Genomic DNA, 15,430 nt, shown 5'->3' with positions numbered 1-15,430 from the left:
CTTCAATAAAGCTGACAAAAACAAGCAATGGGGAAAAGATTTTCTCTTCCATAAATGGTGCTGGGATAACTGGCCAGTTATAAGCAGAAGATTAAAGCTGGACACCTTTCTTATACCATATATAAAAATCAACTCAAGATGGATGAAAGATTTAAATGTAGAAGCCAAAACTATAAAAATCCTTGAAGACAACCTAAGTATTACCATCCTGGACATAGGAATGGGCAAAGATTTCACGACAAAGAAAGCAAATGCAATCACAACAAAAGCAAAAATTGACAAGTGGAATCTAATTAAACTTAAGAGATTCTACACAGCAAAAGAAACTATCAACAGAGTAAACAGACAACCTATAAGAGAAAATATTTACAAACTATACATCTGACAAAGGTCTAATACCAACCTCCATAAAGAAGTTAAATTTACAAGAGAAAAACAAATTACCCCTATTAAAAGTAGGCAAAGGACATGAACAGACATTTCTCAAAAGACATTTCTCAAAAGACATACATGCAGCCAACACACATAAGAAAAAAAGATCAGTATCACTGATTATTAGAGAAATGCAAATCAAAACCACAATGAGATACCAGCTCACATCAGTCAGAATGGCTATTATTAAATGTCAAAAAATAACAGATGTTGGTGAGGCTGAAGGGAAAAGGGAATACCTACACACTGCTGATGGCAATGTAAATTAGCTTGACCACTGTGGAAAGCATACAGCGATTCCTCAAAGAGCTAAATACAGAATTACCAATCAACCCAGCAATCCCATTACTGGGTATATACCCAGAGGAATATAAATCATTCTACCATAAAGACACATGCAGACAAATGTTAACTGCAGCACTATTCACAATACCAAAGACATTAAATCAACTTAAATACCCATCAATAACAGATTGGATAATGAAAATGAGGTACATCTACACCATGTAATACTAGGCAGCCATAAAAAACAAACAAACAAACAAACAAACAAACAAACAAGATCATGTCTTTTGTGAGAACATGGATGGAGCTGGAGGCCATTATCCTTAGCAAACTAAAGCAGGAACAGAAAACCAAATACCACATCTTCTCACTTAGAAATGGGAGCTAAATGATAAGAACTTATGAACACAAAGAAAGAAACAACAGACACTGGTGTCTACTTGACAGGGGAGGATGGGAGGAGGAAGGGAGCAGAAAATATAACTATTGGTTACTGGGTTTAATATCTGGGTAATGAAATAATATGTACAACAAACCCCTGTGACATGTGTTTAGCTAAGTAAAAAAACTTCATATGTACCTCCAAGTGCAAAATAAAAGTTTTTTAAAAAAAGGAATGAAATTCTGTCATTTTTAACAACATGAATAAGCCTGGAGGATATTATGTTAAGTGAAATAAGCCAGACACAGAAATTCATATACTACATCCATTAACAATAAGGTATTCTGTATCTCAAAATAGCTAATAATATTTTAAATGTTCCCACTACAAGGAAATAATAAATGCTTGAAGTGATTACTCTGCTCATTACCCTGATTTAATTGTGATACAATGTAATATATATACCGACACATCAAATTGTGTCCCATAAATACATAGGATTATGTGTCAATTAAAAATAAACATAAAGCCAGGTGCAGTGGTACATGCCTGTAGTCTCGGCTACCTGGGTGGTCAAGGTGGGAGAGTCAATCAAGCCCAGGAGTTTGAGTCCAGCCTGACTAACATAGTGAGACCCAGTCTCTAAAAATAAAATAAATAAAAATCATTTTATAATGTAATAAATAAGGAGTAGGGCAAGATGGAACAGCTCCAGTCTGCAGCTCCCAGTGAGACCAATGCAAAAGGCTGGTGATTTCTGCATTCCCAACTAAGGTACCAGGTTCATCTCACTGGGACTAGTTAGACAGTGAGGGCAGTCCATGGAGAGTGAGCAGAAGCAGGATGGGGCATGGCCTCACCTAGGAAGTGCAAGGGGCAGGGCATCTCCGTCCCCTGGCCAAGAGAAGTCATGAGGGACTATGCTATCTGGCCCAGATACTACGCTTTTCCATGGTTTTTGTAGCCTGCAGACCAGCGGATTCCCTCATATGTCCATACCATCAGGGTCCTAGTTTCAAGCACAAAACTGGGCAGCTGCTTGGGCAGACATGGAGCTAGCTACAGGAGTTTTTTTTTGTACCCCAGTGGCACCTGGAACCCTAGTGAGATAGAACCGTTCACTCTCCTGCAAAGGGGCTGAAGCCAGGCCCAAGTGGTCTTACTCAGCGGTTCCCACACCCACAGAGCCCAGCAAGCTAAGATCCACTGGCTTGAAATTCTCACTGGCACCACAGCAGTCTAAAGTCAACCTGGGACTATCAAGCTTGGTTGGGGGAGGGGCATCCACCAATACTGAAGCTTGAGGAAGCCGCTGGGAAATTCGGACTGGGCAAAACTCACCGCAGCTCAGCAAAATGGCTGTGGCCAGACTGCCTCTCTAGATTCCTCCTCACTGGGCAAGCCATCTCTGAAAGAAAGGCAGCAGCCCCAATCAGGGGCTTATAGATAAAACTCCCATCTCCCTGGGACAGAGCACCTGGGAGAAGGGGCGCCTGTGGGTACAACTTCAGCACACTTAATCTTTCCTTGCTGCTGGCTCTGAAAAGAGCAGCAGATCTCCTAGCACAGCATTTGAGCTCTGATAAGGGACAGACTGACTCCTCAGGTGGGTCCCCGATCCCTGTGCCTCCTGACTGGGAGACACCTCCTAGCAGGGATCGACAGACACCTCACACAGGAGAGCTCCAGTTGGCATCTAGTGGGTGCCCCTCTGGGAAAAAGCTTCCAGAGGAAGGACAGTCAGCAATCTTTGCTGTTCTGCATTCTCTGCTGGTGATACCCAAGCAAACAGGGTATAGAGTGGACCTCCAGCAAACTCCAGCAGACTGCAGAAGAGAGATCTATTAGAAGAAAAACTAACAAACAGAAAGCAATAACATCAACATTAACAAAAAGCACACCCACGCAAAAACCCTATCCAAAGGTCATCAGCATCAAAGATCAAAGGCAGAAAAATCTACAAAGATGAGGAAAACCAGCACAAAAAGGCTGAAAATTCCAAAAACCAGAATGCCTCCTCCCCCCAAATGATCACAACTCCTCTCCAGCAAGGGCACATAACTGGACAGAGAATGAGTTTGAACTGACAGACGTAGGCTTCAGAAGGTGGGTAATAACAAACTCCTCTGAACTAAAAAAGCACATTCTAACCCAATGCAAGGAAGCTAATGACCTTGAAAAAAACGTTACAGGAACTGCTAACTAGAATAACCAGTTTAGAGAAGAACAAAAATGAACTGATGGAGCTGAGAAACACAGCAGGAGAACTTCGTGAAGCATACATAAGTATCAACAGCCAAATCAATTAAGCAGAAGAAAGTATATCAGAGATTGATGATCAGCTTAATGAAATAAAGCGTGAAGACAAGTTTAGAGAAAAAATGAAAAGGGATGAACAAAGCCTCCAAGAAATATGGGACTATGTAAAAAGACCAAACCTACGACTGATTGGTGTACCTGAAAGTGACAGGAAGAATGGAATCAAACTGGAAAACACACTTCAGGATATTATCCAGGAGAATTTCCCCAACCTAGCAAGGCAGGACAACATTTAAATTGAGGAAATACAAATACCACTAAGATACTCCTTGAGAAGAGCAACCCCAACACACATAATCGTCAGATTCACCAAAGTTGAAAAGAAGAAAAAAAATGTTAAGGGCAGCCAGAGAGAAAGGTCAGGTTACCTACAAAGGGAAGCCCATCAGACTAACAGTGGATCTCTCAGCAGAAATTGTACAAGTCAAAAGAGAGTGGGGGCCAATATTCAACATTCTTAAAGGAAAGAATTTTCAACCCAGAATTTCATATCCAGCCAAATTAAGCTTCATAAGCAAAGGAAAAATAAAATCCTTTATAGACAGCAAATGCTAAGGGATTTTGTCACCACCAGGCCTGCCTTACAAGAGCCCCAGAAGGAAGCACTAAATATGGAAAGGAAAAACTAGTACCAGCTACTGCAAAAACATACCAAAGTATAAAGATCAATAACACTGTGAAGAAACTGCACAACTAATATGCAAAATAACCAGCTAGCATCATGACGACAGGATAAAATTCACATGTAACAATATTAACCTTAAACGTAAAAGGGCTAAATGTCCCAATTAAAAGACACAGACTGGGAAATGGGATTAAGACTCAAGACCCATCGGTGTGCTGTATTCAGGAGATCCATCTCATGTGCAAAGATACACATAGACTCAAAATAAGGGGATGAAGGAATATTTACCAAGCAAATAGAAAGCAAAAAGAAAAAAGGCAGGGTTGCAATCCTAGTCTCTGATAAAACAGACTTTAAACCAACAAAGATCAAAAGAGACAAAGAAGGGCATTACATAATGGTAAAGGAATCAATGCAACAAGAAGCCAAACTATCCTAAATATATATGAACGCAATACAGCAATACAGGGCCACTCAGGTTCACAAAGCTAGTTCTTAGAGACCTACAAAGAGACTTAGAATCCCACACAATAATAGTGGGAGACTTTAACACCCCACTGTCAACGTTGGTTAGACAGATCAACAAGACAGAAAATTAACAAGGATATTCAGAACTTGAACTCAGCTTTGGAGCAAGTGAAACTAATACACATCTGCAGAACTCTCCACCCCAAATCAACAGAATATACATCTTCTCAGCACCACACAGCACTTATTCTAATATCGACCACATAATTGGAAGTAAAACACTCCTCAGCAAATGCAAAAGAATGGAAATCATAACAAACAGTCTCTCAGGCCTCAGTGCAATCAGACTAGAACTCAGGATTAAGAAACACTCAAAATTGCACAACTACATGGAAACTGAACAACCTGCTCCTGAATGACTATGAAGTAACTAACAAAATTAAGGCACAAATAAATAAGTTGTTTGAAACCAATGAGAACAAAAACACAACATACCAGAATCTCTGGGACACAGCTAAAGCAGTGTTAAGAGGAAAATTTATAGCATTCAATGCCCAAGTCGGAAAACAAGATAGATCTAAAATAGACGCCCTAACATCACAAAAGAACTAGAGAAGTAAGGGCAAATTTAAAAGCTAGTAGAAGACAAGAAATAACTAAGATCAGAGAAGAACTGAAACAGATACAGGAAAAACCCTTCAAAAAAAAATCAATGAACCCAGGAGGTAGTTTTGATTAACAAAATAGATAGACCACTAGCCAGACTAATAAAGAAGAATAAAACAGATGCAATAAAAGATGATAAACGGGATATCACCATTAATCCCACATAAGTACAAACTACCATCAGAGAATACTATAAACACCTCTACGCAAATAAACTAAAAAATCTAGAAAAATATGGATAAATTCTTGGACACATACACCAAGACTAAACCAGGAAAAAGCTGAATCCCTGAATAGACCAACAACAAGTTCTGAAATTGAGGCAGTAATTAATAGCTTACCAACCAAAAAAAGCCCAGGACCAGATGGATACACAGCCAAATTCTACCAGAGTTACAAAGAGGAGCTGGTACCATTCCTTCTGAAATTATTCCAAACAAGAGAAAAAGAGGGACTTCTCCTTAACTCATCTAATGAGCCCAACATCATCTTGATACCAAAACCTGGCAGAGACACAATTAAAAAAGAAAATTTCAGGCCAATATCCCTGATGAACATTGATGCGAAAATCCTCAATAAAATACTGGCAAATCAAATCCAGCAGCACATCGAAAAGCTTATCCACAACAATCAAGGTGGCTTCAGCCCTGGGACACAGCCTGGCTCAACATACACAAATAAATAAACATAATCTATCACATAAACAGTACCAATGACAAAAACCACATGATTATCTCAATAGATACAGAAATGGCCATCGATAAAATTCAACATCTCTTCATGCTAAAAACACTCAATAAACTAGGTATTGATGGAATACCTCAAAATAATACATCTCAAAATAATAAGAGCTATTTATGATAAACCCATAGCCAATATCATACTGAATAGGCAAAAGCTGGAAGCATTCCCTTTGAAAACTGACACAAGACAAGAATGCCTTTTCTCACCACTCCTACTCAACATAGTATTGGAAGTTTTGGCCAGGGCAATCATGTGAGAGAAAGAAATGAAGTGTAATCAAATAGGAAGAGAGGAAGTCAAGTTGACATGACTGTATATTTAGAAAACCCCATAATCTCAGCCCAAAAACTCCTTAAGACGAAAAGCAACTTCAGCAAAGTCTCAGGATACAAAATCAATGTGCAAAAATTACAAGCATTCCTATACACCAATAATAGACAAATAGAGAGCCAAATCATGATTGAGCTCCCATTCAAAATTGCTACAAAGAGAATAAAATACATAAGAATACAATTTACAAGGGATGTGAAGGACCTCTTCAAAGAGAACAACAAACCACCACTCATGGAAATAACAGAGGACACAAACAAATGGAAAAATATTCCATGCTCATGGATAGGAAGAATCAATATCATGAAAATGGTCATACTGCCCAAAGTAATTTATAGATTCAATGCTATTTCCATCAAGCTACCATTGACTTTCCTCATAGAATTAGAAAAAACTATTTTAAATTTCATATGGAACCATAAAAGAGCCTATATAGCCAAGACAATCCTAAGCAAAAAGAACAAAGCTGGAGGCATCACACTACCTGACTTCAAACTATACTACAAGGCTACAGTAACCAAAACAGCATGGTACTGGTACCAAAACAGATATATGGACCAATGGAACAGAACAGAAGCCTCAGAAATAACATCACTCGTCTACAACCATCTCATCTTTGACAAACCTGACAAAAACAAGCAATGGGGAAAGGATTCCCTATTTAATAAATGGTGCTGGAAAAACTGGCTAGCCATATGCAGAAAACTTAAACTGGACCCCTTCCTTACACCTTATACAAAAATTAACTCAAGACAGATTAAAGACTTAAATGTAAAACCTAAAACCACAAAAACCCTAGAAGAAAACTTAGGCATTACCATTCAGGTCATAGGCAAGGGCAAAGACTTCATGACTAAAACACCAAAAGCAATGGCAACAAAAGCCAGAATTGACAAATGAGATCTAATTAAACTAAAGAGCTTCTGCACAGCAAAGGAAACTATCATCAGAGTGAACAGGAAACCTACAGAATGGAAGAAAATTTTTGCCATCTATCCATCTGACAAAGGGCTAATATCTAGAATCTACAAGGAACTTAAACAAATTTATAAGAAAAAAACAACCCCATCAAAAAGTGGGCAAAAGATATGAACAGACACTTCTTAAAAGAAGACATTTATGCAGCCAACAAACATATGAAAAAAAAGCTCATCATCACCGGTCATGAGAGAAATGCAACTTAAAACTACAATGAGACACCATCTCACACCACTTCAAATGGTGATCATTAAAAAATAAGGAAACAACAAATGCTGGAGAAGATGTGGAGAAATAAGAGCACTTTTACACTGTTGGTGAGAGTATAAATTAGTTCAACCATTGTGGAAAACAGTGTGGTGATTCTTCAAGAATCTACAACCAGAAACACCGTTTGACCCAGCAATCCCATTACTGGGTATATAACCAAAGGACTATAAATCATTCTACTATAAAGACACATGCATATGTATGTTTACTGCAGCATTATTCACAATAGCAAAAAATTGGAACCAACCCAAGTGCCCATCAATGATAGACTGGATAAAGAAAATGTGGCACATATACACCATGGAATACTAAAAAAGGATGAGTTCATGTCCTTTGTAGGGACATGGATGAAGCTGGAAACCATCATTCTCAGCAAACTAACACAGGAACACAAAATCAAACACCACATGTTCTCACTTATAAGTGGGAGTTGAACGGTGAGAACAAATGGACACAGCACGGGGAACATCACACACTGGGGCCTGTCTAGGGGTAGGGGACGGGGGGGATAGCACTAGGACAAATACCTAATGCATGTGGGGCTTAAAACCAAGATGACAGGTTCATGGGTGCAGCAAACCACCATCGCACATGTATACATATGTAACAAACCTGCACATTCTACACATGCATCCCAGAACTTAAAGAATAATAAAATAAAATAAGTAATTTAGTAATCTGTAATGCATACTTTAATTATTATAGTTAATGAATGATAAATCATATATTGAAAACTCAGAAATGTGAACAGGTTCATCACCATGTTAAATGTGTTTCTTTAAAATGTAACATGTACTCACTTTGGTAGCACATAAACTGAAATTGGAATGATACAGAAGATTAGCATGGCCCCTGCAGAAGGATGATATGGAAAACTCAACAAAGAAAAGAAAAAAGCACACAAACTAAAAATGTACAGCATATACATTAAAAAGAAAGTTTTAAGCACATTCTTCATTATCTTGTCTTATGTATCAGTAAACAAAATTAATACTGCCTAAAGCATTTTGCTTCAATTAATAAAATTACCAGAAATGAAATGGTGGCATAGTCTGAAGCCATATTTTTTAATTAATTAAGAAAGACTCTAAACAACAACTCATGATTACAGGTACAAATTAGTTTCTTTGCCTTCAAATTTTATGTTTTAAATATGTGTACGGCAACCCCTCCACATAAACTTAATAGAAAAACTTACAATGTACTAACAAGTGAAAGGTAACAAAGAAATTATGGAATCCTCTACCCTGTGAATAATAGCTTTTTGAAGAGACCATTATTAGCTAAACTGATCATGATACAGATCGTTATTTCCTACCTCCTCATATTTTCATGAGAGCCCATGCATTGAAGATTCTCTACTAAAGATTCTTACTGTAAGTCAAACTATTTCAGCTGCCACAATGCTGCATCCTTCTCACTCTCTTACAACAAAGTTCTATTTTTCCAATAGGTGTGAATTTAATTAATCTTCTGTATGTAACCAGTTGGTTTCTAACAAATCTAGGGACTGCTTTTATCTTATAAATTAATTGTTAAACTAGAATTAATTCCGCTGTGACCACATCAAACTAAAGAGCTAGGTAAAAAGGAAACAGGCATAAGAACAGCTGCTTTACATCTTTCTATTAAAGTTGACACCATTACATGTTCCAGGGATAACTCTGATCTAGAATCAGATCTTCTTTTTATAGAAATTCCATTGTTCGTGAATCAACTATGTAGTAGACGTTACCATGTATTTGCTATTAGCAATAAGCCTGAGAAACCTTTGTACTTTCTACTCTGTTCTCTAGCTCCAAAAATAGTTTTAAATATAGCTGAACCCCAAGCTTCAGGAATATATATCTAAAAAACATTATAACTTGAAATCATATAACTAGAGGCATTAAATCCATTTTAAAAAATGAGGACAGAGAGTATAATCAAGAAGAAAACCTAGGCAATGCCATTCAAGACATAGGCATAGGCAAGGACTTCATGAGTAAAACACCAAAAGCAATGGCAACAAAAGCCAAAATAGACAAATGGGATCTAATTAAACTTAAGAGTTTCTGCACAGCAAAGGAAACGATCATTAGACTGAACTGCCAACCAACAGAATGGGAAAAAATTTTTGCAAGCTACCCATCTGACAAAGGGCTAATATCCAGAATCTACAAAGAACTATAACAAATTCCACTTATCTTCAGTATACTTTCCCTTTTGTACCATCTTAGAACCCTACTATCCCCATCTCAGCATCCTACCATCTAAAAGCTGAAAGCCATTCAGGCATATCTTTCTTTTAATCCAACCTCTTTTTCAGTTTAAAGAAAAAAATGTCACTCTTTTCCAATTCATCCTTTCAACAATCAAAACCCTCATTTTCTCACATGGATAGACTCCATTAGGAAAATAATCTGGCTCAAGTAGATCACATTGAGAACTTCAGCTTTTCAGAGGATCTAAGTATTTTTTAAATAGAAACTGTTCGCTCATTAGAATATAAATGGGAAAGAATGCATAAGGGATATTTTGGAGCATAAGGGGTGAAACATCAGATTCTTTTCTACTCTGGGGCTAATTCACTAAGTAACCAGAAGTACAGACATAAACTTGGTATCTCACTTCTAAAACTTGCCATCTTATATAAGAAAATTTAACAGGAAGAAGTAAAAGGAAGGCTAGAAACAAATAAGTCATAGTAGGACTTAAAGCAAAAATAATAAACACTGTTTACATATTGTCACTCCATCAACCCATATACAACCATTTCCTGCCTCCACCCTATTTTATATTTGCCTTGTCACCAATTGTTGATCATTGCATTCTTTGCTACTAAAACCAGGTACAGTTTGAGAATCTTTTCAATATTATGTCACAGGTAGTCAGTTGGTATTTAAGATGAAAACTGTATGTCATCTCCAAGTTGTCAGGCATCTGGGAAGGAAAAATTTTTAAAGATGACAGAAAGAACCACTTTTATTCAGTCCAGAAAAAAATACAGTAGTTGTTACATTACATAGTCACAAAGCACTACATTTATTTTAGATACTTAAGATATTTTATTTCATTGAATCCTTACAACAGCCCTAAGTGGCAGGTAATATCTCCATTTTACAGTTGGGGAAAGTCAAGGTTATCCTCAGCCTTCTCTCTGCTTATCTAATCCCCTTCTTCCATGGCAGCCTCCAAAATAGCTCTCCATAACTATTCCCTCTTCTAATCTCCTCTAGCATCTGACACTTAATAAATGTTATCCTCTATGATTATGTATCTTTTTATGCCTTTATCCTGCCTCACCATCTAAATACTATATTCCTCTTGGTTAGTAGGGGAAGTGCTCATAAACACATTCATATAATGTCCACAACAATTCTGTAAATAGCTAAACAGTCCACAGTAAATAGCTATTAAAGGAGGCACAGTGGCTTACTTTGGGAGGCCGAGGCAGGTGGATCACCTGAGGTCAGGAGTTTGAGATCAGCCTGGCCAACATGGTAAAACCCCGTCTCTACCTAAAATACAAAAATTAGCAGGGCATGGTAGCACATGCCTGCAGTCCCAGCTATTCTGGAGACTGAGGTGGGAGAATCGCTTGAACACAGGAGGTGGAGGGTGCAGTGAGCTGAGATCTTGCCACCGCACTCCAGCCTGGGTGACAGAGCGAGACTCCCTCTCAAAAAAAAAAAAAGCTATTAAAGGAAACTTCCATACCCTATATTTGATCATCATGCATTTTTAGTGCAGTGAAGAATTATTATCAGGAATTAGTCACTTACTATCTGTGACCTTGGACAAACTATCTTCGTATGACTTTGGGCAAGTTAGTTACGTGACATGCTTCATGTGGAATAGCTGCCAAGATCAGAAAATTAAACTAACCTGCCCAAAGTTAAACAGCTAGCAACAGAAACATTAAGTATTTCAGTTAAGGCCTGTTTCTTCCTAAGTGCCATATTCTTTTCACACACATATCCAAGAAGCAGAAGGTTTATGGTTATTCCAACATATATGAGATTAATAGATAACACACAATTGAAAGGTTGGCTAATATGAAAACAGGTTTCTTTCTATTGCTTGATGATGCCCAGACAATTTCCTTGAAATGATTTAACAGTGCTCTGATATATTAAATTATTCTGTAATTAATATGAATCATCTTTTAAACAGTAGTTGACTTTTTTGCTTGTTCTGACATATCTTTTAGGTAGATTTCTGTTATTCTCAGTCTTTCTGTTTATAGGGGACATTTCCAGCCTTATCAAATTCATATGATGTATAAGACTATTTCTCTTCTATTAGTTCTGTCTTCTAAAATTCTCAAGTTGATTTTTAAGTAGCAATAGTAAGCTATAAGTACAAGGAATTCAGAAGCTAGAATTTAAAACTCCTAGCAATACGTATCCACAGGAAGTAACAAGAGTGTTTAGCAGCAAGTCACCAAAATAGGAGTGACATACTGAGATGAGAAAAAGACATCTATGACAAGGGCTAAACACAAAATTACACTTGTTACAGTGACCAAAATGCCTGTTAATGTGTATATTATGAAGCAAGAAAAAAACCTGTTTAAGGCTTTAACTAGTAAAAATATTTTTTAAAAAAGACAAAATTACAACTGCCTGCATAAAAAGACCCAATGAAGAACAAAAATAGAATATAATAGAAAATAAATAGAGGTATAGTCAAAGACAAGACACTGGCTTCACTGAGGCCTTCATAACATAGTGCGTATAAGAATTATATAAAACCAATTTGTTTTGAAAGATAATATACTTACAAATACTCAGAGGCAAACTCTTTTCAATAAACATTTTGTTTAAAAGAGTCTCACTCTGTCACCAAGCTGGAGTGCAGTGACGTGATCTCGGCTCACTGCAACCTCCACCTCCCGGGTTCAAGTGATTCTCCTGCCTCAGCCTCCCAAGTAGCTGAGACTACAGGCACTCACCACCATGCCTGGCTAGTTTTTGTATTTTTAGTAGAGTTTGGATTTCACCATTGTAGCCAGGATGGTCTCAATTTCCTGACCTTGTGATCCACCCACCTTGGCCTCCCAAAGTACTGGGATTACAGGTGTGAGCCATTGCGCCCAGCCAAGAAACATTTTTTAGATAATAAAAGCCTTACTATATTACCCATTTAGTTACATTAGAGATTTGAAAGCTTATAGAATGGCCCAAATATCAGAGTATATAGGTAAGTAATCATAGTAAAGAAGTAATAGGAAGCAGAGTCATCAATGACTATCATACCACATTAAACTGGAGGCTGCCCAGACAGGTAATAAAACTTTGGAAGTTGGGGTTTTGGTGATTTTGGTTGCTGGCTACATTTGAAGCATTTCTATAACAGTGACTACATTAAAGATTTCATTCTGTGCAATTTAAGATTTAGGCAATTATCAGTTCATACAATAGCTGTACTGCTAAAAAAGACTGCATAAAAATTACATTTCTTTAACAAGGAATTTGATTTTGAAGGCTTACCACATAAGAGAATTCTTTCCCCTCACTCACTCATTCAATATATTTATTGAGTGCTTTCTACAGGCATACTTCATTTTATTTTGCTTTGCCTTATTGCACTTTGTAGTTATTTCATTTTTTACAAATCAAAGGTTAATGGCAACCCTGCATTGAGGAAGTCTATTAGTGCCATTTTTCCAACAGCATGTGCTAACTTCATTTCCATGTGTCACACTTCAACAATTCTGACAATATTTCACACTTTTTCATTATTATTATGTCTATCATGGTGATCTTTGATGTTACTATTGCAATTGTTGTGGGGCACCATGAACTGCACCCATATAAAATGCAAACCTAATCAATATATGTTGTGTGTGTTCTGACTGCTCAACTGACCAGCCCATTCCCCTAATCTCTCTTTCTCTCCTCAGGCCTCCCTATTCTTTGAGACATAACAATATTGAAATTAGGCCAATTAATAATGCTATAATGGCTTCAAAGTGTTCAAGTGAAATAAAGAGTTATATGTCTCTCACTTTAAATGAAAAGGTACACATGATTAAGCTTGGTGAAGTGTGTCAAAAACCAAGACAGGCCCAGAGCTAGGCCTCTTAAACCAAACAGTTAGCCAAGTTGTGAATGCAAAGGAAAAGTTCTTGCAAGAAATTAAAAGTGCTACTCCCATGAACACATAACTAAAAAGAAAGCAAAACAGCCTCATTGTTGAGAGAGAAAGTTTTATTGGTCTGGAGAGAAGATCAAAACAGCCATAACATTCTCTTAACCCAGAGTGTAATGTAGAATATGGCCCTAACTCTATTAAAGCTGAGAGAGGTAAGGAAAATACAGAAGAAAAGTTGGAAGGTAGCAAAAATTGGTTCAAGAGGTTTAAGAAAAGAAGCCATCTGTATAACATAAAAGTACAAGGTGAAAAAGCAAGTGCTGATGTGGAAGTTGCAGCAAGTTATCCAGAAGATCTAGCTAAGATAATCAAAGGAAGTAGCTACACAACATATCTTCAATGCAGATGAAATGGAAGAAGATACCAGGACTTTCATAGCTAGGGGAAAAGAGTTAATGCTTGGCCTCAAAGCTTCAAACAATAGGCTTACTCTCGGCTAATGCCACTGGTAACTTCTGAATCCAATATTTACTGACCATTTGAAAATCCAAGGGCTCTTTAAAATTATGCTAAATTGGCTTGGGATGGTGGCTCACAACTGTAAGTCCAGCACTTTGGGAGGCTGAGGCAGGTGGATCACAAGGTCAGGAGTACCAGACCAGCCTGACCAACATGGTGAAACCCCATCTCTACTACAAATACAAAAATTAGCCAGGCATGGTGGCATGTGCCTGTAATCCCAGCTACTCAGGAGGCTGAGGCAGGAGAATCACTTAAACCTGGGAGATGGAGGTTACAGTGACCCGAGATTGCACCATTGCACTCCAGCCTGGGAGAGAGAGCAAGATTCCTCCTCAAAAAAAAAAAAAATTATGCTAAATCTACTCTGCCTGTGCTCTATAAATGGAACAACAAAGCCTGGCTGACAGCAAGGCATGGTTTACTAATATTTTAAGGTTACTGTTGAGACCTACTGCTCAGAAGGAAAGATTACTTTCTTCTTCTTCTTTCTTTCTTTCTTTTTTTTTTTTTTTTTTTGAGACAGGGTCTCACTTTTGTCACTCAGGCTGGAGTGCAGTGGCACCATCTTGGCTTACTGCAGCCTCAACCTCCTGGGTTCAAGTCACCCTCCTGCCTCAGCATCCCAAGTAGCTGAGACTCCAGATGCTTGCCACCATGACTTGCTAATTTCTGTATTTTTAGTAGAGACAGGGTTTTGCCATGTTGCCCAGGCTGGTCTCAAACTCCTAAACTCAAGTAATCCACCCGCGTCAGTCTCCCAAAGGGGTAGGATTACAGGCATGAGCCACCGTGTCCAACCAATTCCTTTCAAAATATTACTGCTCACTGACAATGCACCTGGAAACCCAAGAGCTCTGACAGAGATATACAAGCAGATGAATGTCGTTTTCATGCCTGCTAACACAACATCCATTCTGCAGCCTGTGGATCAAGAAGTAATTTTTACTTTCAAATCTTACTATTTCAGAAATACACTTTGTAAGGCTAAAGCTGCCATAGATAGTGATTCCTCTGATAGATCTGTCAATTGAAAATCTCCTGGGAAGGATTCACTATTCTAGATGCCATTAAAAACATTCATGATTCATTGGAGGGGATCAAAATATTAAAATTAACAGGAGTTAGGAAGAAGTTGATTTCAATCCTCATGAATGACACTGAAGAGTTCAAGACTTCAGTGGAGGAAGTAACTGCAGATATGGAAGTAACTACAGTGGAGGAAGTAAATGCAGTGGAGGAAGTAACTGCAAATGGAGCCTGAAGATGGGACTTAATTGCTGCAATCTCATGGTAAAACAAACATATAAGGAGTTGTTTTTTATGATGAGCAA

At 37.8% G+C, this 15,430-nt stretch overlaps 1 protein-coding gene and 1 non-coding gene across 3 annotated transcripts in view; one reads left to right on the top strand and one right to left on the bottom strand.

The window, feature by feature from the left end:
- The window catches only part of NUBPL (NUBP iron-sulfur cluster assembly factor, mitochondrial), a 282,020-nt gene that overhangs the window by 185,894 nt on the left and 80,696 nt on the right, over positions 1-15,430 (bottom strand). The window lies entirely within an intron of this gene.
- Positions 8,292-8,397, top strand: LOC135270452 (U6 spliceosomal RNA). Its single transcript, XR_010338631.1, has one exon. It is a non-coding gene; the product is annotated as a U6 spliceosomal RNA (small nuclear RNA).

This window comes from Aotus nancymaae, unplaced genomic scaffold, assembly GCF_030222135.1.
Source record: "Aotus nancymaae isolate 86718 unplaced genomic scaffold, 86718_ANA_hifiasm-v0.15.2.pri h1tg000062l, whole genome shotgun sequence".
Lineage (NCBI taxonomy): Eukaryota > Metazoa > Chordata > Mammalia > Primates > Aotidae > Aotus > Aotus nancymaae.
The sequence above is the reverse complement of the archived record's forward strand: the minus strand, read 5'-3'. Positions and strand labels throughout refer to the sequence as shown.